Raw genomic sequence first — 20,780 nt, 5'->3', positions numbered from 1 at the left:
AATGGGGAATGCGTTGAAATGGATTGCGTTGTAAATCCCTGCGTTGTAAAAGATTTTGCAGTGTAAAAACTGCAGGTTAATGGCATGCAGAGTAAAAGTGTGTAGGGTAGAGTGTCCTATTCCTCAAGAAAATATTCTGAGACCCTTTTAAGATAAGAGACATAGAATTGGAAATCCCCCACTCAAATCATCAGCATTTGTGTGTGATGACACAGGCCATGGGCACCCCATCACAACAGATGTGATGAGGATGAGTTCACCATCAATTCGCAGAAGAAACATTAACCTAACCTAAAAAAGAATTGCAACACCATATCCATTTTATTTGTATATGTTTGTTCATCCAAATACATAGCCACATACATCAACTTTATCGTCTTAATTTTTTAGATTGTCTACAGAGAACAACAACACTTCATTAAGTCAGCAGTCTTGAAGATGGTTTCAACGTGGGTCATCGGTTTCCTTGCTTATGGGCCTCTAATAGTATTTTGGGAATACGTGGCAGGATACAGCATCATTCCAGAGGGGGAATGTGAACCTGACTTCCTCTACACTCAATATTCCAAGTTTTGGTCATCCTCAATTGCAGTGACATACTTTTTTATACCTGTTATTTGCATACTTGTTTTTAACTTTTACCTTCAAATGAATATACGAAAGCGCGTTAAAGCTAAACAGAAGCCAGCGGTTGAACATAAAGGTACATCCAACATAAGAAGCGGTAACACACTAATATTCACCATACCATGGGCCTCATGTAGGTAAATAAATTTTACCGTTTCTTAAATACCGAGCCGTACCGAATCGGTAAATTAGAATCGGTAAGTTATATGTAGGTAAAAATTCGGTAACAGTTACCGATTCGGTAACATTCGGTAATCACGAATCGGAATTCACCGAATCGGTAAATACCGAGGTGGTATTTACCGAATCGGAAAATACCGAGGTGGTATTTACCGAATCGGAAAATACCGAGGTGGTATTTACCGAATCGGAAAATACCGAGGTGGTATATACCGAATCGGAAAATACCGAATCGGTATGTACGGAATCGGTAAATAAAATCACATGACTTGACGAAACAGCTAATCCTGTGCAACCACAGCCCACCCAACCAGGAAGTGGCCACACCCAGGCAGGTGTACATAATTAGCCGACCCTGGAGAGGCTTGGAGTGCAGAGGAGAGGCAGGGAGCCGGTGCCTGTGCGAGCGGGAAAACGAACATCATGTCCAGCCAGAGAACACAGAGAGACGGAGGGGAAAGGAGGAGGAAGCTGAAATTTAGCCCCAAGGAACTCCAGGTGCTGGTGGAGGAGGTGGTGAAGCAGCACCAGAAGCTGTTTGGAAGGCAATCCCTGCAAGTGCCTGAGGCTGAAAAGCGCAACATATGGCTGGCCATCCAGGCCCATGTGAATGCTGTGGGAGTGACCCACAGGGACATAGAGGTCCTAAAGAAGCGCTGGTATGACCTGAGGATCGTAACCAAGAGGAAGATGGGCGACATCCAGAAGGAGGCCAGCCAGACTGGAGGTGGAACCAACAGGGCACCTGCCCTCACCGAACTGGAGGAGCTGGTGGGGGCCACAATCAAGCAAGAGAGCGTCGTGGGTCTTGGGGATGCCGACAGCTCTGCCAGAGCCGCCACACAACAAGGTAAGACGAAAGCACAGCAATGTAGCACCCCCTATCCCTATCCCACATCCCCCATTGTGAAACGAGAATCACACTGCAGTCCACACGTGTCAGTGCAGACAGGCAATGCATTCCGGGAGATGTAGTCAGGGAAACACCAACCATGACGTAAATGTTACAGGGCAACAAGGCATGTCACGCACTCGAGGCACAAGGAGACAGAGGACATTTTGGAATGTGAAATTATTTATTGTGACGCTTTCAATGCAGCCCTTCGGGGACACTGAGCCAATGTTGTATTTCTGTCCACAGATGTGACATCATGCAGGACAGGGCATGCTGCAGGAGAGACGGCACACCGGCCACAAATATCACCTCTAGCCAGCACAAATTCAGACCAGGGAGCAGGCCCACTGGCAGCCGCACCACCAACACAGGCAGCCTCGCCGCAGCCAGAGCCAGCATCACCTCACCCAGAGCCAGCATCACCTCACCCAGAGCCAGCATCACCTCACCCAGAGCCAGCATCGCCACTCATGTTTGAATCACCGGCCACATCTCCGCTTGCAGGTGTGGGAATGAGGAGGCGTCCAGCAGCCAGGCTACGAGCCTTAGACACCTCGTCAGACGACAGCATGGGCCCTGAAGAACTCACCAGGCCCCAGGAAGGGAGCCATGCCACTGTGCCCCACACCTCACAGGCAGCACAGACGGGAGCAAGAGGGCGCCGCAGGTCGCGTGTCCAGAGTCCACCAGCACCCATTGACGGCCATGGTGTCTTCTTGGGTCTCGAGGGCCAAATGTTGAAACAACAGCGCCTGCAAACAAAGGCAGTCATGACAGTCCAGAGGCACATGCGGGTGATGAAAACTACATTAGTCAACATGGACAATAACATCAGCGGCATGGCTGCGGGCATTCGGGACATGTCCCAGTCAATCCAGCAGTTGTGCAGCAAATTAGATGCTGACATCGAGGCACGGCGCCGGGAACGGCAGAGAAGGGACACTACCAACAGGGCACTCAACCGTCTGGCAACTGCGACTTCTCTACTGTGCCGGCGCTCTGTGACGATGCAGGAGGGCCTAACACACTGCTGCAGCGACCTGTCTCGGGGGATGGTGCAGGTGACAAGTGCACTAGGGGTGCTATTTACTAGTCAGGCGTCGACAACTGCTGCAGGGGATGCTGCGGAGAGCATCGACACCAGCAGCAGGAGCAGCATCACACCCCCCGTCCCAGAAGGACGCAGGAGCAGCAGGCGGCTTGGGGTTGGCTCTAGTGAGGATGCACAGGCCGTGCCATCCACCACTGCAGCGCGTATGCGCAAACATTGATGTGGCCCTGCTTAGCCACTTCCCAATGGGTGACGTAACCCTGGACATACTCCTTGTATAGATGGTATATTGCCAGATTGGCTTGTTCATGTGTTCATGGCGTGGTGCCACATTAAAACTACGTCATGACTAATCACAACTGGCTGTGTCCCCTTACTTACTCAGAAATAGTTGCATGTGATCTCTGTCCGTCTCTCTCTCCCATCGATTGCAGTTGGCACTCTAGCTGCGTTGCCCTGTGGCTGGCCTGACTCATCCTCGTTGTCCTCAAAATATGTTAGTTCCACATCTGTACCTTTTTTCGTGGCAAGGTTGTGCAGCATTGCACAAGTGGCAATAATCTTGCAGCAGGTGATGGGTGTGTACTGGCGTGCGCCTCCGCTCTTGTGGAGGCAGCGGAACCTGCTCTTCAGTAGTCCAAACGTGCGCTCCACCACATTGCGTGTTGTTTTGTGTGCCACGTTGTATCGTCTCTCACTCTGGGTTGCTGGGTGTAGGTAGGGAGTGAGGATGAATGACCGGCATGCATATGCACTGTCGCCTAGATGAGTTAAAGGGAAACATCAGTCACATGCTTCTTTACACTATGATTTGCAGGTTGCAAGGGGCGTCACTGTTACTCACCTAGCAGGTATCCCTCTCCAAATTCTCCGGCACTCAGTCGTGTGTAGATCCCACTATTCTGGAAGATGTACGAGTCGTGGGTGCTCCCAGGAAACTTTGCAACAATATCTGTGATGATGTTCCCTGCATCACAGATCACCTGCACATTGATGGAGTGGGTGGACTTCCTATTCCTGTAGATGTGCTCTGTGTCAGCTGGTGGACAGATTGGGATGTGTGTACCATCAATACAGCCGATGACATGGGGGAACTGTGCCATGTGATAAAAGTCTGTTTTTGTTTTCTGCAGTGCAGCCTGTGTGTTGGGGAAGCTGATGTAGTGGTGCATTCTCTGCATCATGGCATCCAGGAACTTCCTGAAGAAACGTGACAGGCAACTCTGGGATACACCACCCACCGCAGCTATCACCACCTGATAACTGCCGGATGCCAGCAGATGTAGGCTGCAGAGCACCTGCACATGTGGGGATATGGCGTGCGCCCTTCTTATTGGCTGGTCCAGGAGTGGGTGAAGGTCCCTGATTAAGTCCATGATGGTTTCGGGGTGTAGCCTGTACCTCCCATGTATCTCTGCATCAGTCAGGTGGAATAGTGTGATGCGCTGTCTGTAGATGCGTTCCTCCCGTCGCCAAACCCTCAGTCCTGCTGCCTGTAGACGTAGGCGCCTTGCAATGACATACATAGCGGCCATGTTGTCCACGCTGTTGCATTTTGGGATTGCTTATATGCACTGTTGATGGTTACCACCTGCTTTCAATCCGTGTTAATTACCGACTCTTATTTACCGATTTTCTTGGATTTCTTAATTACCGAGTGCTCCTACATGTCATTTTAATTTTTACCACTTCATATTTACCACTTCATATTTACCGATTCGTTAAGTATGTATTCGGTAACTCTGATTCGGTATTTTAGAATTCGGTAAATATGATTCGGTATTTACCGCCTCATATTTACCGAAAAGTCGTTTTTGGACTCCTACATCTCACTTGTCTGAATACCGGTCGGTAACGGCATATTTACCGAAAATCGGCCGTTACCGACCGGTATTTGGCTACCTACATGAGGCCCCATGTGTGCAAAAAAAGAAAACCAGCAAAAGCACATCTTCAGAGTCAAAGAGGAGTAAGAGACATGCTTCACCATTAAATAAAATAGAAGTACCTAAGAACGTTTTACCCAATGAATCTTCAAATGAAATATTTGCACCAGACCCAACTACAGGAAGCAAATTAAAACTATCAGATAACACAGAATACATTATTGGCTACGGACAGAAGATTGTCAAGTCTTTATCAATTCTTGTGGGCACATTCTTTCTGTGTTGGGCTCCCTTCACTCTACTTTTGGTTGTTCAAAAAATATGCCACCCTAATTGTATACCAAGAGAGTGGTCTGATACTGTATATCTAGTGACTTACCTTAATTCCTCACTTAATCCCTTTATTTATCCATTATGCCACCCAGCATTTAAAAAAGCTTTCATGAAAATCTTTTGCATGTTGAATTATGGCTTTAAATGTACCGGGAGAGACCTTCATCATGTGCTTCCAAAAATTGCCCAAAGTAAAATTTTAAGATAAGGGACAATTCTAATATTGCATATTACCGATAACTATTCACAGGGAAGCAGATGAAGATGCATTCTAGGAAGGTCTGTTTTGGCTTTGAAGTGAAGCAAGGAGCAGTACATTTCAATATAATTAATGGTAACAGAAAGCAACAGAAAACATGTTTTGTGTAATAAACCAAATGCTTACGATGTTTTACTGGAGGACATGCACAAAAGTGATTGTTGATTATGGGGCCCACAGTGGGGTTAAGTACTGCTGGTTTGGATTCACATATTTAATGGTCTTAGGTGCAGTATCATGATGATGTACTCTTTAAGAGCGAATTAACTCAGAACATCTCACAAAACAGGAAGACGGGGTAGGGGCGCTCCTTTACAAGTGTAATTCTGAATTTATACATGAAACAAAAAATTAGCAAAATAAGGACTGTCATAACTGAGTTATTTTTCAACGCACGTTGAAGGACGGAAAACATTGCTCCATCTTTCTCATCAATTTCCTTATTGTATATGGCCTAATGTTGTAAGAACCTATGAGAGGCAGACCTGGACTTCAGTTAATGGAGATTACTAGTAAGTGTTGAAGCCATTCTGCTGTGTTACCCAGGAGAAGATTCAAATGTGTGACATTGGTATACTGCAGGAAATCCACATTTACGTTAAGGAGCAAAACATGTTGCTAGTCTCGCAACAATAATTCAGCAAAGTCTTTGCAGAAAAATAACTCATCTATCCATGGCCAAAAGTACGTTCGGCCATATATCATCTACGTATTAAAATTACTTTTACAATTGCGCTGTTTTTATTTTATCAAATCATACAACTGCTCTCGATTGTAATTCTCTTGACAAATACCCCACCCTTCTGTTCTTGCACGCATAGGAGTTGGAACTTGGTCTGAAAGAATGAAACCCCTAAGCGATAACAATTATAGCTCCTAATCACGTGGCTATTTCTAGGCATATCAACATGGACTCGAAATTATTTTATACAACAGAGGGTATTGCTGGATTCGGTGTTCTAAACCCAGATAGGATATGAAAAAAGTAATTTTAATTACTATCTGCCCTTTTATACTTTATTTTATGTAAGTGCATTTAAGTCCAAAATCAAGTACAAATGTAAAATTACGTAATATTCTGAAATATAGAGAAGTTACAAATAATGCAAAAGTATTTACTTACTCAGAGACTTTGCCTGTAGGATAAAGAAAATGTATTGCTGTACTACATATTTTGTTTTCCCTAAGTTGTGTCTCTCCGGCAAACAACTATCAACTGTGGAACTTGATTGACCAAATGCCAGGTGTAGCAGAGTTGCCATCGTGCACACTTTGTCGGCTGAAGACATCACATTCCATGTGTGGTCCAACTCTGTATTGCCTGCTCCTTGATGTTTCATGGAGGCTCCGTAATCACTATTTAGTGCTACCTTGGCGTGAGTTGCTTGGGCCCATCTTTTGTGCTGAGCAGGGCTCCGTGAAGGTTGCAAAACCGGGAGAGCAATGGGAATTGACGTAGTGTCATGCAGGGCCGGATTGGCAACCAATAGCCCTGGCAAAATGTTCAAACCAAACCTGCTCGCTTCCTCTTCACTCTCATATCTCTCTGCCTACTCTCTCTCTCTCTCTCCTGAGATCTCCCTGTGCCAACTGTAATTAACTGGGAAAGCTGGAGAAAGTGACCGAGCTACCAGCAGCAGCCCAGTGCCATCAGAAAACAAGCATTTGCAATGCAATCGGTCTCGCCTTTGGGACCTTGTAAGTGTTTAGCCTGAGCTATTGGCTCTGCTAATGCACAAGTGTGGTCAGCTGTCCTACGTGACCGACAATGTGTGATCCTAGGCAAATCATGTTCTCGTCCTGTGCCTTGTTCCTATTTCTTGTCAAACAATGGGTGTTTTTGAAGATTGTACAGATGCATTCACCTATAGACAGACATACAACGGAACAGATAGATGCAGTGGCAGCCTTCTCCTCATCCACCAACTTCAACTGGTTTCAGGTAGGTGGGCTTGGGAAGCACTGTGTGCTTACTAGCATCATCTCCAATTGCTAGGAAAGCCTACTGCTGCAGGACCCTCAACTTGTGCAGCATGCACTTGGGATCAAATATACCCCACCATTTACAGAGTATCAATAAACCACACATACTGAGCTTCCAGACATGATGAAGGCAAGACACTGGGGCTCTGGACAGCCAATAGCCAATATTGCCACAATAACACAGGTTGAAAGTATTTTGCCCAAGCAATATTAGTCTACTGCTACTAAGACCTGTCAAAGTATAACCTGCGTTGATGAGCCAGTAGGCAGTCTCACTAACAATGGGCATAATTTGGGTCAGAGCCCCACCAAACAGACATTATGTAAGTATCCACCACTTTACTTACTCCTCCATATTAGACAACCCATAGCTTTAACATTAGTGAAAATGTTCATTACCGATTTAAAAAATGTCATGGTCTTTTTGGAAAAAACTAATTACTTTTGCACCTTTCTTTGCCTTCTCAATGAACATAGCCCTCCTCCTCTCCCTTGGGAGGATCCACGCCCCAGCCCTACCACTAATTTTACTACTGTGCAAAATATGACCTACTGGCAGAGTATGTCCGTGGTCGTAATTTCCATCTGCAACCATAAATAATCCGCCGACCGTGATCCCACAATTGTCTTTCTGAGAGTTACCCCAGCAGGAGGATTTTTGGAACCCCTACATTTCACATAAAAAGCTGTGAGTCGAGCCAACAGTTGTCCAGCATAAATCTTGGCTTCTTGCAAGTTCCTCTGAGGTGACATAAGATGTTGGAATAAGAGAGGTCAAGGAGAATCTACAGAGCACAATACTGCTGCTATCATGAAAAAAAGACAGGAGTGAGCACTTGGGAAACCTGCACCTGAAGAAAACTCGAAAAAAGAGTGGGACAGAGTTTTGGGTGGGAGTATAGGTGGGGGAGCAGGCATGTGAGGGAGAACGAGTTAAAAGAACAGAGAGAGGCAGAGTTTTGGGGTGGAGGGAAGGACGCGGGGTTTAAAGGGACTGCTTATGAGATAGAGAAAATTAGTTGGAGGGGCAAACAGTGAGTTTGAAATATTGTTTAATGGGACGGGGAGTGTTAGACAAAGGGGCAGCCATCCAGGGCACATACAGGCAGAAACATGATTGTATGCCTCTTCCGGTTGCCAATAAGCACTGCCCCTTCTGACCCTGTGCTGCAGACCTTACCACTCCTCACCCTGCCCAGCTCCACACCCCTCGGGATGTGCACTCGGGACACACACTCACCGACCTCCAGAGGTGAGAAGAGTTCCAGGACAAGTTCTGTGCTCCGGGGACATGGAAGACTCCAGCCGGGGTTCAATGCGATGTTAGCCGGGTCAATAGGTCTTGTGCACCCCAATCCTTCCTTATTGCCTCTCCTCAGGATCCTCGCTCCTGCCATCTCGCCAGTGTCCGTTGTTGCTTGGTGGCGGATGATGATGATGGAAGAGCCTGGTAGATGGGAGCGGTGTTGGGGGAGAGGTGCCAGGGGGGGAATCGGGGCTCACAGGGCGCGATCGCAGGCCGCACTCAAGCCTAGTTGGGCTGCCTCCATGATGCTGCCGAGGGCTCACTCTTTCTGTGGCCGCCCACTAATGGCGGCTATGCTTGCCATTTCATGATTTCCCGATTGCCTGCTACCGCTGGATGTAGCAATGAGAGACATGGGAGTTGCTGCACAATGGACCCCCCACCTGCAGACCGAAGAAGAGTAGTCAGGCAGGTGATCTCTGGGTGAGGAGGAGGGAGTGGAACCCGCCGCCCTTCACCTCGTCCTGCTTCGCTGCTTGTGCTGTCTCTACCTCCCACTGTGAATTGGGAAAACGCCACTGTTTTGTCGTGCATGCGTACAATGTAAGGCATCGCGCGCATGCAAGACAAAGAGTGCAAATTCACCCACCAATCACACGACAAACAAGCATTGAAAATGCAATAGGACTATTATTTACCCAAGACCTATTGCATTTAAAAACGGAAGTGCGGGCGTCAAAGAAGGCACGAATGGGAGGGGGTGGGGGGGTGGTGTTAGTCCAAGAACTCACAGAGTGCGGGAGGGAACGGGGAGAGACAGGGGAACAAAACTGTTTTTAAAATAAAGGGGCCGCTAGCCATGGAAGGACAAAAATGATGACATGCCCGCCAGGAGGCGGGACTAACAAGGCCAAAACCAATCACAATGCAGCATTTAGTATTTAAGCCAATCAAAAAGATGGGTGGAAAGTGGGCGGAGCTTCCCCGCTATACTGTATACTGGATGCCTTGCAAAGCGAGCAGCGAATGCGCTGCATCGCTAAGCGAGACCTAGAAAGGGCAGACCGGGCCTGGAATCATGGCATCACTGGAGATCCTGTACATGTTGCAGTGCTCACCTGGGTCGTGGTGGACATTATTGGTAGGTCTACATGATTCCTAATTGGAAATAACTGCAATTTAACCTGGTTTTTATTCCACTTCTCTAATCCAAGATGGCAGCTGTTCATTTCCCAGTTACAAAGGATAGCACCAGAATGGGGGCAGATTTGAGCTGTTAGTCAATGCCTGGCAATTGAGTTTCATCAAATTTGCATCTAAACTCTACATACAGCACATTTGCTTTTTTATTGTGATACCATATGATTCCCCCTAGGGATTTTCTCCTCTCTTGTAGCATTTCTTGCTGAACTCCAGGTACCTGTTTTTGAGTTCCTCTGTTCCAGTTATCTTCCTAGTCTATGTGTTGTATGTGCGATCCTCTTTTGAGGATGTTGTGTGGAACTGTACTAACGTTTTGTGTGTGTGTGTAACTGTTAGATATTGGGTTATAGGTTGACTGGGGCAGTGTGTAAAGTGTTTGTGAAACACTTCAAACAATAAAACAGTGAAATCACCACACAAAATGCATGGGTTTGGATCAAAGATGCGCAGTGAGATCCTGCTGCATCGATGTTGAGAATCCTGTTGAAGCAGCTTGTAATGTGAAGACCAGTGTTGAGGATGTGTTGTGAAGTTGAGGCAATGCGTCAGCTCTGATGAGCGGGAAAGCTACAGTGTAGAGTTTTGGCATCCTCGTCAAGACTGATGCCAACAGGGATCTTGTGCTGGGAAGAGCATCGTGCAGTGGCAGTTTCAAAGGTGATGTGTTTGATTCACACATCAGTAGTGATAAGTCGGTGCCAATCCACGCAGCAGCGGCGATGTGCTGATGCTGATATGTGCAGCAGTGGTGATGCATTGGTTTGGCAGAAGATACATCGGTTCCACTGGAGCAAACACCTGAGGCCCACTTGCAAGCAATCAGGACTAGGGTAGCAACTCTTGGCAGGGAAGACCCACAGTAGGCAGACTCCAGGTGCAAAAGTAGGGTTGTTAGAAATAAGTATTTTAGGTCCCTGAGACTTCAGATCAGGAGTACAGCCAGCTAGCCCTTGGGGTCACTCTGGATTCAAGGAATGCAGGTGTAGTCCTTCTCACACATGCAAGAGAAAAGCAGGCAGCAGTACAGTACACCAAGGCAGGTGTCGATCAAAGCAGCAGTCCAGCTGAGTGGCAGTTATTTCAGCAGCACAGCAGTCCATCTCCCTTGCAGAGTAGTCACAGGTCCAGATGTGTACTGAAGTGGTGGTGTCAGAGGTCCAGTACGTATACCCAGTTGGGCCTTTGCAATGGGGAAGACTTCAAAGACAGGTCTTTCAAGTGCACAGATGTACTCCCATCCTGCCCTGGTTCCAGACTCACTACCAGGGGGTATGCAGCCCTTTGCGTTGGTAAAGGACACAGCCTATTCAGATGGAAATGAGTCTGGGTCCATCTCCTCCCTCCCATCCTCCCTGGATGGCCCATCAAGTCACATTTAAGCTCCCTTTGTGTTTGGCTATCAAGGGGACTATCCAAAGTCCAGATGACACCCCCCCAGACAAGAGATCAGAGAAAGGCAGTAGGCACCAAATGGCTAAAGTAAGAAAATGACAACTTTGCAAAAGTGGCATTTTCATAAGTGCAATTTAAAATCCAACTCCACCATAACTTGTGATTTTAAATTGTGATTCCAGAACCACCAAACTTAAAAAGTGTATCTCTACCAGATTATGAATTGCACTTATAAAATGTAATAAGGTAATCCCTATGTTATCCTATGGGACAGATACGTCTTGCACTAGTGAATAACGACTTTGGGAATTTTTCACTGCCAGGACATGTTAAGTTTAAAAGTACATGTCCTGCCTTTTAAATACACTGCAATCTGGTGCTCCAAGGCTTACCTGAGGGGTGACATATGTATACTAAGGGAAGGCTTGGACCTGACAAATGGTTTTTATTGCCAGGTCGGAATGGAAGTGTAAATTACACACACAGGCTCTGCAATGGCAGGCCGGGGACATGGTTAGAGGGTTACTTAAGTGGATGGCACAAGCAGTGCTGCCTGCCCATTAACAGCATTCAATGTACAGGCCCTGGGCACATGTAGTGCACTTTACTAGGAATATATTATAAGTAAATTAAATATGCCAATTGGGTATTAGGCAACGTTACCATGTTTTAGAAGAGAGAGCACATGTACTTTAGCACTGGTTAGCTGTGGCAAAGTACTCAGAGTCATATTACCAGTAAAAATGAAGTCTGAAAAGTGGAGGAGTATGGCAAAAGGTTTGGGGGTGACCCTGCAAAAAGGGCCATTTCCAACAGTAACCCATGCCATTCCATGAGGTGAAGAGAACTTAAGTACCTGTTGCCTGTGGCCAAGTGTTTATTAACGCATTATTACCTCCATACATGTTTCTCCTGAGTCTGATTTTAATTATTTTGTACATTGCAAGTATTATTATTCTGAGTCTTTAGGGAGGCAGGAGGATTTTCCTATGGCAACCATCTTGACCCCGACTGGTTGGGACAGTGTCCCGGTTGTAGTCTCTCAGCAGCTTACTATTATCTACTGCTTGGTTGGAGAAAGGGAAAGAGCAGGAGCGAAGAAAAGTACAGGGGTTCTGATTATAATTAAATTATTGGAAGTGTACATAGCGCAACTTAGACTAAATTTGTCTCATAGTGCTTTTCATAAGAACAATTGTGTACATTCGAGCACTGTCATTTTGTTAAAAAGTAATAGTTTAATTATCTTTTATTTTCATGGGATCATTTACAAGTTATTTTACATCAACTAAGATATCCCAAGATACAGTTAAATTATCAATCTGCTGTGCTGTTGTACAATTCAGGAAAGGTAAGGGTGTCTAGATATATAGACTACCCGAACCAAACGTACTGATATCTCCCAAGGATAGGGAGTGCTGACCATAGCAAGTAATGAAGCTCTCTTCCATTCAGCAAAAGCTAAATTGAACTTGGAGCCCGAGGCAAAAACAGAGCCCATGATCTACAATGATGCACAATAAAATATGTATCCCCTAAATGTAAGTCTCATAGTATTTCATCACCCAAGGTGCTTCCAATGCCTTCCTTTCTATGACAGAGTATTGATGCTCAATGTGTGGCAGAGTGTGAGAGGCAAAATACGCTGTTTTCTCTCTGTCTGATTGTTTTTGTAATAAAAAAAGCCCTAATGCCCACTGCACTAGCATCAACAGTGACAATAGTATTGCAAGTTTTGTAAAATAGTGTTAAAATCTTTGAAAATACAATTTAAACTGTTACAGTTTCAAATGCTGTGGCTTGTTCTGAATTCCACTCAAAGTTTGCTTTGTTTTGCAACAGAAGCTTCTGGGTTTCTGTTTTTCTCTGAAACATTTTTGACAAATTTGTCATAACACTGCACCAGGCCCATCAAGGACCTCAACTTCTCTTTGTCACATGGTTCTGGGGCAAACCTATGGCCTCTACCAAGTCCGGTTTGGGTTTAACCCCATGTGCAATCAGCATGTATCTCAGATATTCAACCTCCTCCTTCAAAAACTCACATTTATCCTTATGTAAAGTCAGCTCTGCTTTCTCAATCTTGCAAAACACTTGCTTCAGTATCAAGTTGTGTTCCTCAACCGAACCACCAAAGATATATCATCCTGGAAGAAGACAACTTGTTTCTTACCCTTGAGTGTTTACGTCATAAATCTTTGAATAATGCTCCCAGCTGAAGCCAAGCCAAGGGGAAGGTGGTTAAACTGAAGTACACCCTCAGTTGTCATGAAAGCTGTTGATTTCTTTGTCTCAGGGTGTAATCTGACCTGATGGTAGGCACTGTGAAGATCAAGTTACAAAAAATACTCTAGCACCCTTTGACAGTAAAACCATCTCCCCTATATTTGGTAATGGAAAACTGTCCACTTCAATGGTCTCATTGAGGGTATGAAGAACTTAGCAACACCTCAACTTGCCATCAGGTTTCCTAGCTATTAGGGAGAAGATCACTCTATGGATTGTGCTGGTTCTTTTTACATTGCTCTTTACCATGTCCTCCAACATCTCTCTAGCTTCCTCCCCTGGTTCAATTGCTGTTCTCCTGGGCTTCCTATTCAGAGTGATCTTATATGTGTACCCAATGACAGACCTGAGGTTGGTTTTTGACGTTCTTCATTATCTTCTCTACACTGATGTCCTCCACTACTGTGACTTCATTTTCACAACAAGAATTAATTATGATGTGGAGACCATAGTGGTGAATCAACTTAAAAATTGGAGACCCCAAGCAACCTATATAAACTGTACCTTGTATTCTTTATTCACGAAAACCCATTAATAGACCACACATACCCCAATACGTTAACAATCCTACCTTGATATCCAGCGGGATTGATAATTTTGGCAAACAATGCTGATCTGTCTCATGTTTTCACTTACAGGGTTTCATGCATTCTGGTAACCACCAAGTATGCGTCAACCATTAGTTTTAGGCCCAAATGTCATTCTCGTTTCTACGTCTTCACCACCTACATGAAATACCTTATCAAAGCCTCTTTCCATACTCTTCACTGAAGCAATATTGGCCTTGTCTAGGGCCTATACATCTTAGTCAAATTCTTCTTTCTATCATACCATCTGTAAACCCCCTCATTGAAAACACAACTTTCCTTCTTTGTGTGTTCTGCCTCCAATTGTTCTCATCTGACACTACTGAATTCATTTTTATTCCCCAGAGGTATATCCTCTTTGTAATTTTTCTTTCCTGTCCAGCTAAGTGGTTGTCACAATTCTTATTTTCCCATTTCTCTCATAAAGACCCTGGATTCCTTGGTAAATTAGCTATTTCTATTCCCTTCTGAAGAGTTGAAATCTTGGCAGCCCACAGTTGGTCTTGCATTTTCATGGAAGAACATTGGACTAATAATTGGTTCTTTATCAATTTGTCTGTCATATCGCCAAATTGGCATTTGTTGGTGAGTTCTCCTTACATGAGCTAAATTCCTCTACTGACTCATTTTGCCTCTGTACTGTAGCTTGTAGAGAAGATGCTTTCATTTGGTGAAGCATCAGTCGCATTCATGGTTTGTTTCGAGGCAGCACAGGTGTGCAGTAAGTTACTATAAACACAATACATGCTGTGAATGCCTTGCGCTGTTTAGCTCAATAGTGAGGCACACGCGTGTGCTGAATGGATGACCTTTTGATTCCTTTGAATTTGATTTTCTTTTGAAAGTTTATATCACTCACAATTACATCGGACATTGATGTTAAAAGTGCTCTCATCTGGGTATTTTAAACAGCGTCAACTGAAGAAGTCTGTTGAAGGCCTTCTTTTGTGCCTCTCTGAATAGGTCCAGGGTCTGCTGGTGGGAACATTTTGCCTAATTTGTAGTACAGGATCCAAACTTATTGCTTTTACTATTTTTCTGATTTATTGATCATACTCTACAGAAAGAAAAAGCTCTTCACCTGCCAGCAGATGCTAAACTGAGATTGGAGCCTCTGGCAACTATGCAACCCTTGAACCCATGATATAGGGCACTTCCTTGATGTAATCTGACACAAATTAATGTCATGTTTCATTACTATAGTATGCAGGAAATTGTGGGCCTGATTTTGAGTTTAATGGATGGGATAATCCATCACAAAATGCTGGACAGTCAGTCCCACATATTACAAGAGCTAGGGAGTATAAAGCACATGCAATACAGTGGATGTGGCACCTACCATGTTTGTGACAGAGTAACCCCATATGTCAAACTCTAAATCAGACCCTAAATATCAAAGCACTTCTTTGATCCATCATCAGTGTTCCTGCAAAGTTGCAACCCTTTTAGTAGACTACTGTGGTACAGGAGACAGGATCCACTGCCGGACTGCTAATTTTGGGTCCCCAATCACCAGAACATCAGTCAAGGCTCTATAATGCTTTTATTAAGAATGTTCTTAGTGCCTAAGAGTGTGAGTTATGTGTTTTGTAATCATATCTTCATACAAAACAGTGGGATATATAAACACTTAAGCTATGTGATCATGTGGAAACATGCAAATGAGTATGCTAGTGTGCACACACACACACACACACACACACAAAGTGCAGTGACTCTATTTTCTGTTCCTACTGCTGCCTTCATTGACCCTGAGAATTGGGTAGCAATGGGAGTGCCTGGCGTCAAAAGGGTAAGCCAGTGTTTAGCAACTGTTCTTCTGTCTATGTCAGTATGATGTTGATGCTATTAACAGGTAATTCTAGGGTCCCACGGAACTCCCTCCACGGGCCGCGGCTGGTTACAGTGCAACCCATTTGGTCACACAGTAAAGCTCAGAGGCAATTGATGGGATAGAGTATGGATTTATTATAAATTCAAAGCCAAGCTGATATAAATTAATCTCAGAAACATGTATAAAAATAGAGAATCAATAACAGCAAATGAGGAATTTGGTAGCTGCTATACAAAGGATAAGGAACAAAGTCTGGTGAGGTTATCTAAGATCTACTAAGCCCTATTCCGACTGGAAATGTCGAAAACCCCATTAATTCAGGAAAGCACAAAAAGGTATCAGCATGGTATAACTTCTGTCAAAGTTCTCAAAACAAAAGATATTGCATAGAATAACGTCACACAACAGATATGTTACAAAGCGTTCTGTACCTCTTACACTCTAAAGGGGAATCTGAACAAAGCTAAAGTGCAATACCCAATTATACCCTCTAAGGAACCTTCGAATTCCAGGTCACATGTCTAATCCATTACAGATTACAATCTGATGTTATCAGACGGACCATCTAAAACTCCATGGTTTTGAGTATTTTTCTCCTCTGACTCTACATCTGCTTTCTACCTCTTCACTCCCCATCTAACTTGTGCATACTTGTATCCCTTAAAGATCGTGAATAGAAATACTACACAAAGAGCAATTATCAAAAGGGGTTTCAAGATGGCACTCAAGATTTCACTTCCCAGGTTTCCAAATCATTTACCTACCACAGATAATCCCTTCCCAATGGCTTCACAAGATCCTGTCATTTCTAACTCTTTCAGATCTTTTGTCAACCTAGATATATTCCTACTTTTATCTGGGATAAAAGTACAGTATTGCTGAACTTTGAACATCCTGCAGACTCTGCCCTCCTTTGCAAGTACAAGGTCTAACGCATCTCAGTATTTTCAAACAATATAAGGAATTCGCAGCACTAGTAGCCAGTTTATCCACTATTATAAAAAGCTTTCTATCAGTTTAGGAATTGGACTCAAACCTCTCCTTCTCTGCTCTACCAAATTCAAGAATTTCTTCTCCAAAATGACATTGAATAGGTCAAAATATGTCTATGTGATTATGCAGTGTCCAGTGACATAAGAGACACAAAATACTTGCCTGCAATCTCATCACCTTTGAAATAAGGATTCTTATTCAAATGTTTGAACATAGGCACTTCTGAAAGAACAAAAGCATAGCTTGAAAACTAATATTGAAAACGAACTTGTCTATAGAATAAGCTCAATAGAAGACTACAGGAATTTCTAATGTCAATGGGGTATGAAGGTACGTTATACCCTCTGTAACAATCTCTCACATTCATGCTGTTAATATATTTGCACAAAAATCTAAAATAAATGTTTGAAGCACAATCCACCCATAAGAAATCTGTGTGCAGTTTCCCATCACCCCATAACTTTAATCTATTATCATCAGGAAGTGATGTAATATGAGCAGCAGTAGGCTAAACTTCCATTGACTTGTATGTAGCTAGATATAATCCTATAAGCACAATAATTAATACGATAACTGCCGCTATTAGTGTGCCAGCTATAATGCTTCTATACCTTTGAGTATTAGAATTGGCTTCCATTTTTTCACTAGAATCTGAACCATTTGGTGAAACGTAGCAGCTCAGAGCCTTTTCTGTCATTTGTACCTGTGCAAGCAGCAAAACCAAGTTCAAATGATATGCAGTGAAATAATATACAACGTCTTAATGAGTCTTCTTTCTGCCCTAAAACATCTATTTAAATGTCTCTAATGATAAATAGTTCAAGTTAACTGACAATCAGTTCCTCAACTAGCACTGGAAACTCATTCACACCCAAGAAAGGACATTCAGCCAAATCCAGAATCAGATGCTTCAAGGCACTCAATTTCAGTAACAAAGGAAGTTCAAAAGTAAGATCAAACTAAAGATCAAGTATTGGAAGTTTCAGTAGAATACCCTGATCTCGTTCTCTCTGTCATATGCAGGGAAGTAGGTCTATTAAGTAGTAGAGTACCTTCGACAAGGCACTCTTGCTTGCTTTGACCTTCTGAGTGCATTCCCCTCTCCTCTTCCATCACTCAGACCGGAATCCGCAGTATTCTGCAAAATGACTAGGAGGTCACCTTCTCCATGTGAGACCAGTCTCCCCTTCTCTTGCCTTCTCAGCCAACGTTCTACTACAGCCACTCGTGGTTCTACAGCACTAAGCCCTTTGTCAGGGTCAGAGTCTGGTTCAGCCACAAACACAGAACTAGTGCCTTCATTTCATGCTTCGACATCCAACTCTCCAGGACCCACCTCAGGCTGAACAAGTGCTGTTTCATACTAACTTTCTCCCATGGCCTCTCGACCACCACTAGCGCTTCTGGGAAAGGTGCTGATATATCATCAAGGGAAAATAGAACTTAGCACATGTGGGCAGCATGCATCCAATTGGGGAGACCTTCTCACTTTGCAGCAGTTGCGGTGACAAGGATCACCTGGTATGGCCGATGACAACGATACTCCAGACAACTCTTTTGTATATGCTTTTTCACCAGGACCCAGTCACTGGGGCTGATGTCATGGCACTGCTCCTGGTGAGATGGGGTTGTAGCCACTTCAACCAGATGGTAGACAGAAGGCACCATATCAGCCAGTCCATTGCAGTAATTAAGTATAAGATTATCAGTAATGTTCACAAGCACATTTGCAGGTATGACTGGTAACATCATTGTCCTACTGAGGAAATATGAATTTTGTGATCAGTTATGTCCCCTATCGTAGACCCCAACGGCTCCATGTGCATGCTACAAGTACATGTATGTTCCCTCCAGTTCCAGTTTTGAAGACGCAAATACATGTGCGTCCACCGTCAACATGTCCTCTTTCAGATCCGCCATGAATGGGTCAGATATTCCATTCCTAAGTATGAAAGGCCACCGACTTTATGTGGTTCACTTTCCACATTTTACAGATTTAGGCGAGTAGGCCCTGAATTCTGTCATCAAGCCTTTTCCTGCCTCCTGCCTCTGAAAGCTCCAGTCTGAGCCAGCCTCTGTATCCATGAACTTTGTCCTACTCCCTGCGCGGCTAACGGTGCCTGATCCAGCCAGTTGCCTGCCAAAAACTGTATTTCACCTTCAAGATTATCTGCTTCGCTCCTCATCCGATGTATTCCTGTCTAGTAGTTTAGGTAAACATTCCTCTAGCTACCGTGCAAGGGGCCAGGCCTCACTGTCCTCGTGCAAGTAATTCATAGCCTCCGTTACCATGGAAGATTCCTGCCCCCTCGCATCTCACGTAGACACTTAGACGCCCGTACACGCACTAACAGTCAGTATAGAATAGATTCCGTCCGAAGAGACCTTTCCTTTTGGATAACACAGTTCTTTAAACATAGGATATTAGATATGATTTGGGATTAGGTTGACATGACCCCCAGACTTCTGTCTCCACATGTAGAGCTAAATGTCAAGTCCCCTTCACCCTCTAGTTGCACGTCAATCACACGTCATGCGGCTGCGCACGCATCTCTGCCAAATATTTCTGCTGACATTGCAGGATTCTCTTATGGATCCACCCATTTGTGACATCATGTTTAATGACGTATTTTAGTTACACCCATGTTTACGCCTTTTTTGGTTACGTATGCATATTTTATCTCTCTTATCAGCTGTTACGCCTCCTGCATCTGTTACACTATAATGTAATTCTTATAAAAGTGATTACCTGTCAATAATGTATGCCCTTCCTTCCTGAACTTTCGTGGTGATGGAATAGAAGCCTGTAATTCGAATTACATTCCTTTGTATAGGAATAAAGCCTTTTAAAACCTCTAATACCACGGATTCTGCCTCTTATATTTACTGAGTTATTCTTACTTGACTTTACCGCATAAAAAATAGTACCGGTAATGAAATATTTACCACACTACCCATGATGATCTCATGGGGAAACAATCCTGTCCTTTGATCAGGTATGCTACAGAGACTCATCAAAACAAGCTGCAACACATCAGACCATTTCAAAGTTGTAAAAGCACACACTTTTGCAAGCCTGGATTTGAAAATCCCATTGACCTGCTCCACCAAACCCGAAGCCTCGGGTCTGTAGCAACAATGCAGTCTCTGTTCAACATGTAAAGAAGCACACAGCATCCTCAGGATTTATTTATTAAAGTGTGTGCCTCGGCCAGATTCCAAAGAAGTAGGAAAGTCAAATCTGGTATTAACTCCCTCAATAAAAGCTTTGCTACTGTGGGACTGCCATTCCTTTGTGTGTGATATTCCTCAACCCATCGTGAACAGATACACACAACAACCAACACGTACCTCAATCATTTGCATACAGGTATCTCATTGAAGTCAAACTACATCCTATTGAAATGACCACCTCATCTCCCTACGTGACTCAGTGTTACTGCAGTTCTCTTTCCCACATTCTTCTGTTGACACACAACACATCTGTGGCACAACGTTTCAGCCATCAATCTAAACCTTGGATTGGACCAAGTCTGCCTAAACAAGTGCAGAAGCTCCCCCGTATAGGGTGAGCTGTGCCTATAACGGTGACGCTGGGCACGAAAAGAGGGTTGCAGCACAGGTTGTTGCAACCTTTGGGGCAGAGTCAGGTGTGTGATTGGTTGGCCGGGAAGCAGCACCCAGAAGCAGTGGAATGCTTCTGGGGATTAAAACAGCAGCCCCTTCCCCCCCTTTAAAAAGTGCCGCAAGGCAGGCAGTGTGCAAGTCTCTTTTTCCACGGACACAACAGGACCTCGTGACTCCCCCGCCCGTATGTCCGCAGGAATGGCAAGCTCCGCTGCCACAACTCTGCAGCCACAACCCTTGCATTTTTCCTGCGATTGGTGCTCCCGGGAGCTGCACATGTTGGAGACCATGTTTTCCCCACCCATCATCCCCAGAGCAAAGGGCATGGGAGGTGCTCAGTTCTTGTGGCTCAGGAGGATGGGCAAATGTAAAGCTTTCAATCTTGCTTGGTGAAGTAA

This window comes from Triturus cristatus, chromosome 5_1 (genome assembly GCF_964204655.1).
Source record: "Triturus cristatus chromosome 5_1, aTriCri1.1, whole genome shotgun sequence".
Classification (NCBI taxonomy): domain Eukaryota; kingdom Metazoa; phylum Chordata; class Amphibia; order Caudata; family Salamandridae; genus Triturus; species Triturus cristatus.
The sequence above is the reverse complement of the archived record's forward strand: the minus strand, read 5'-3'. Positions refer to the sequence as shown.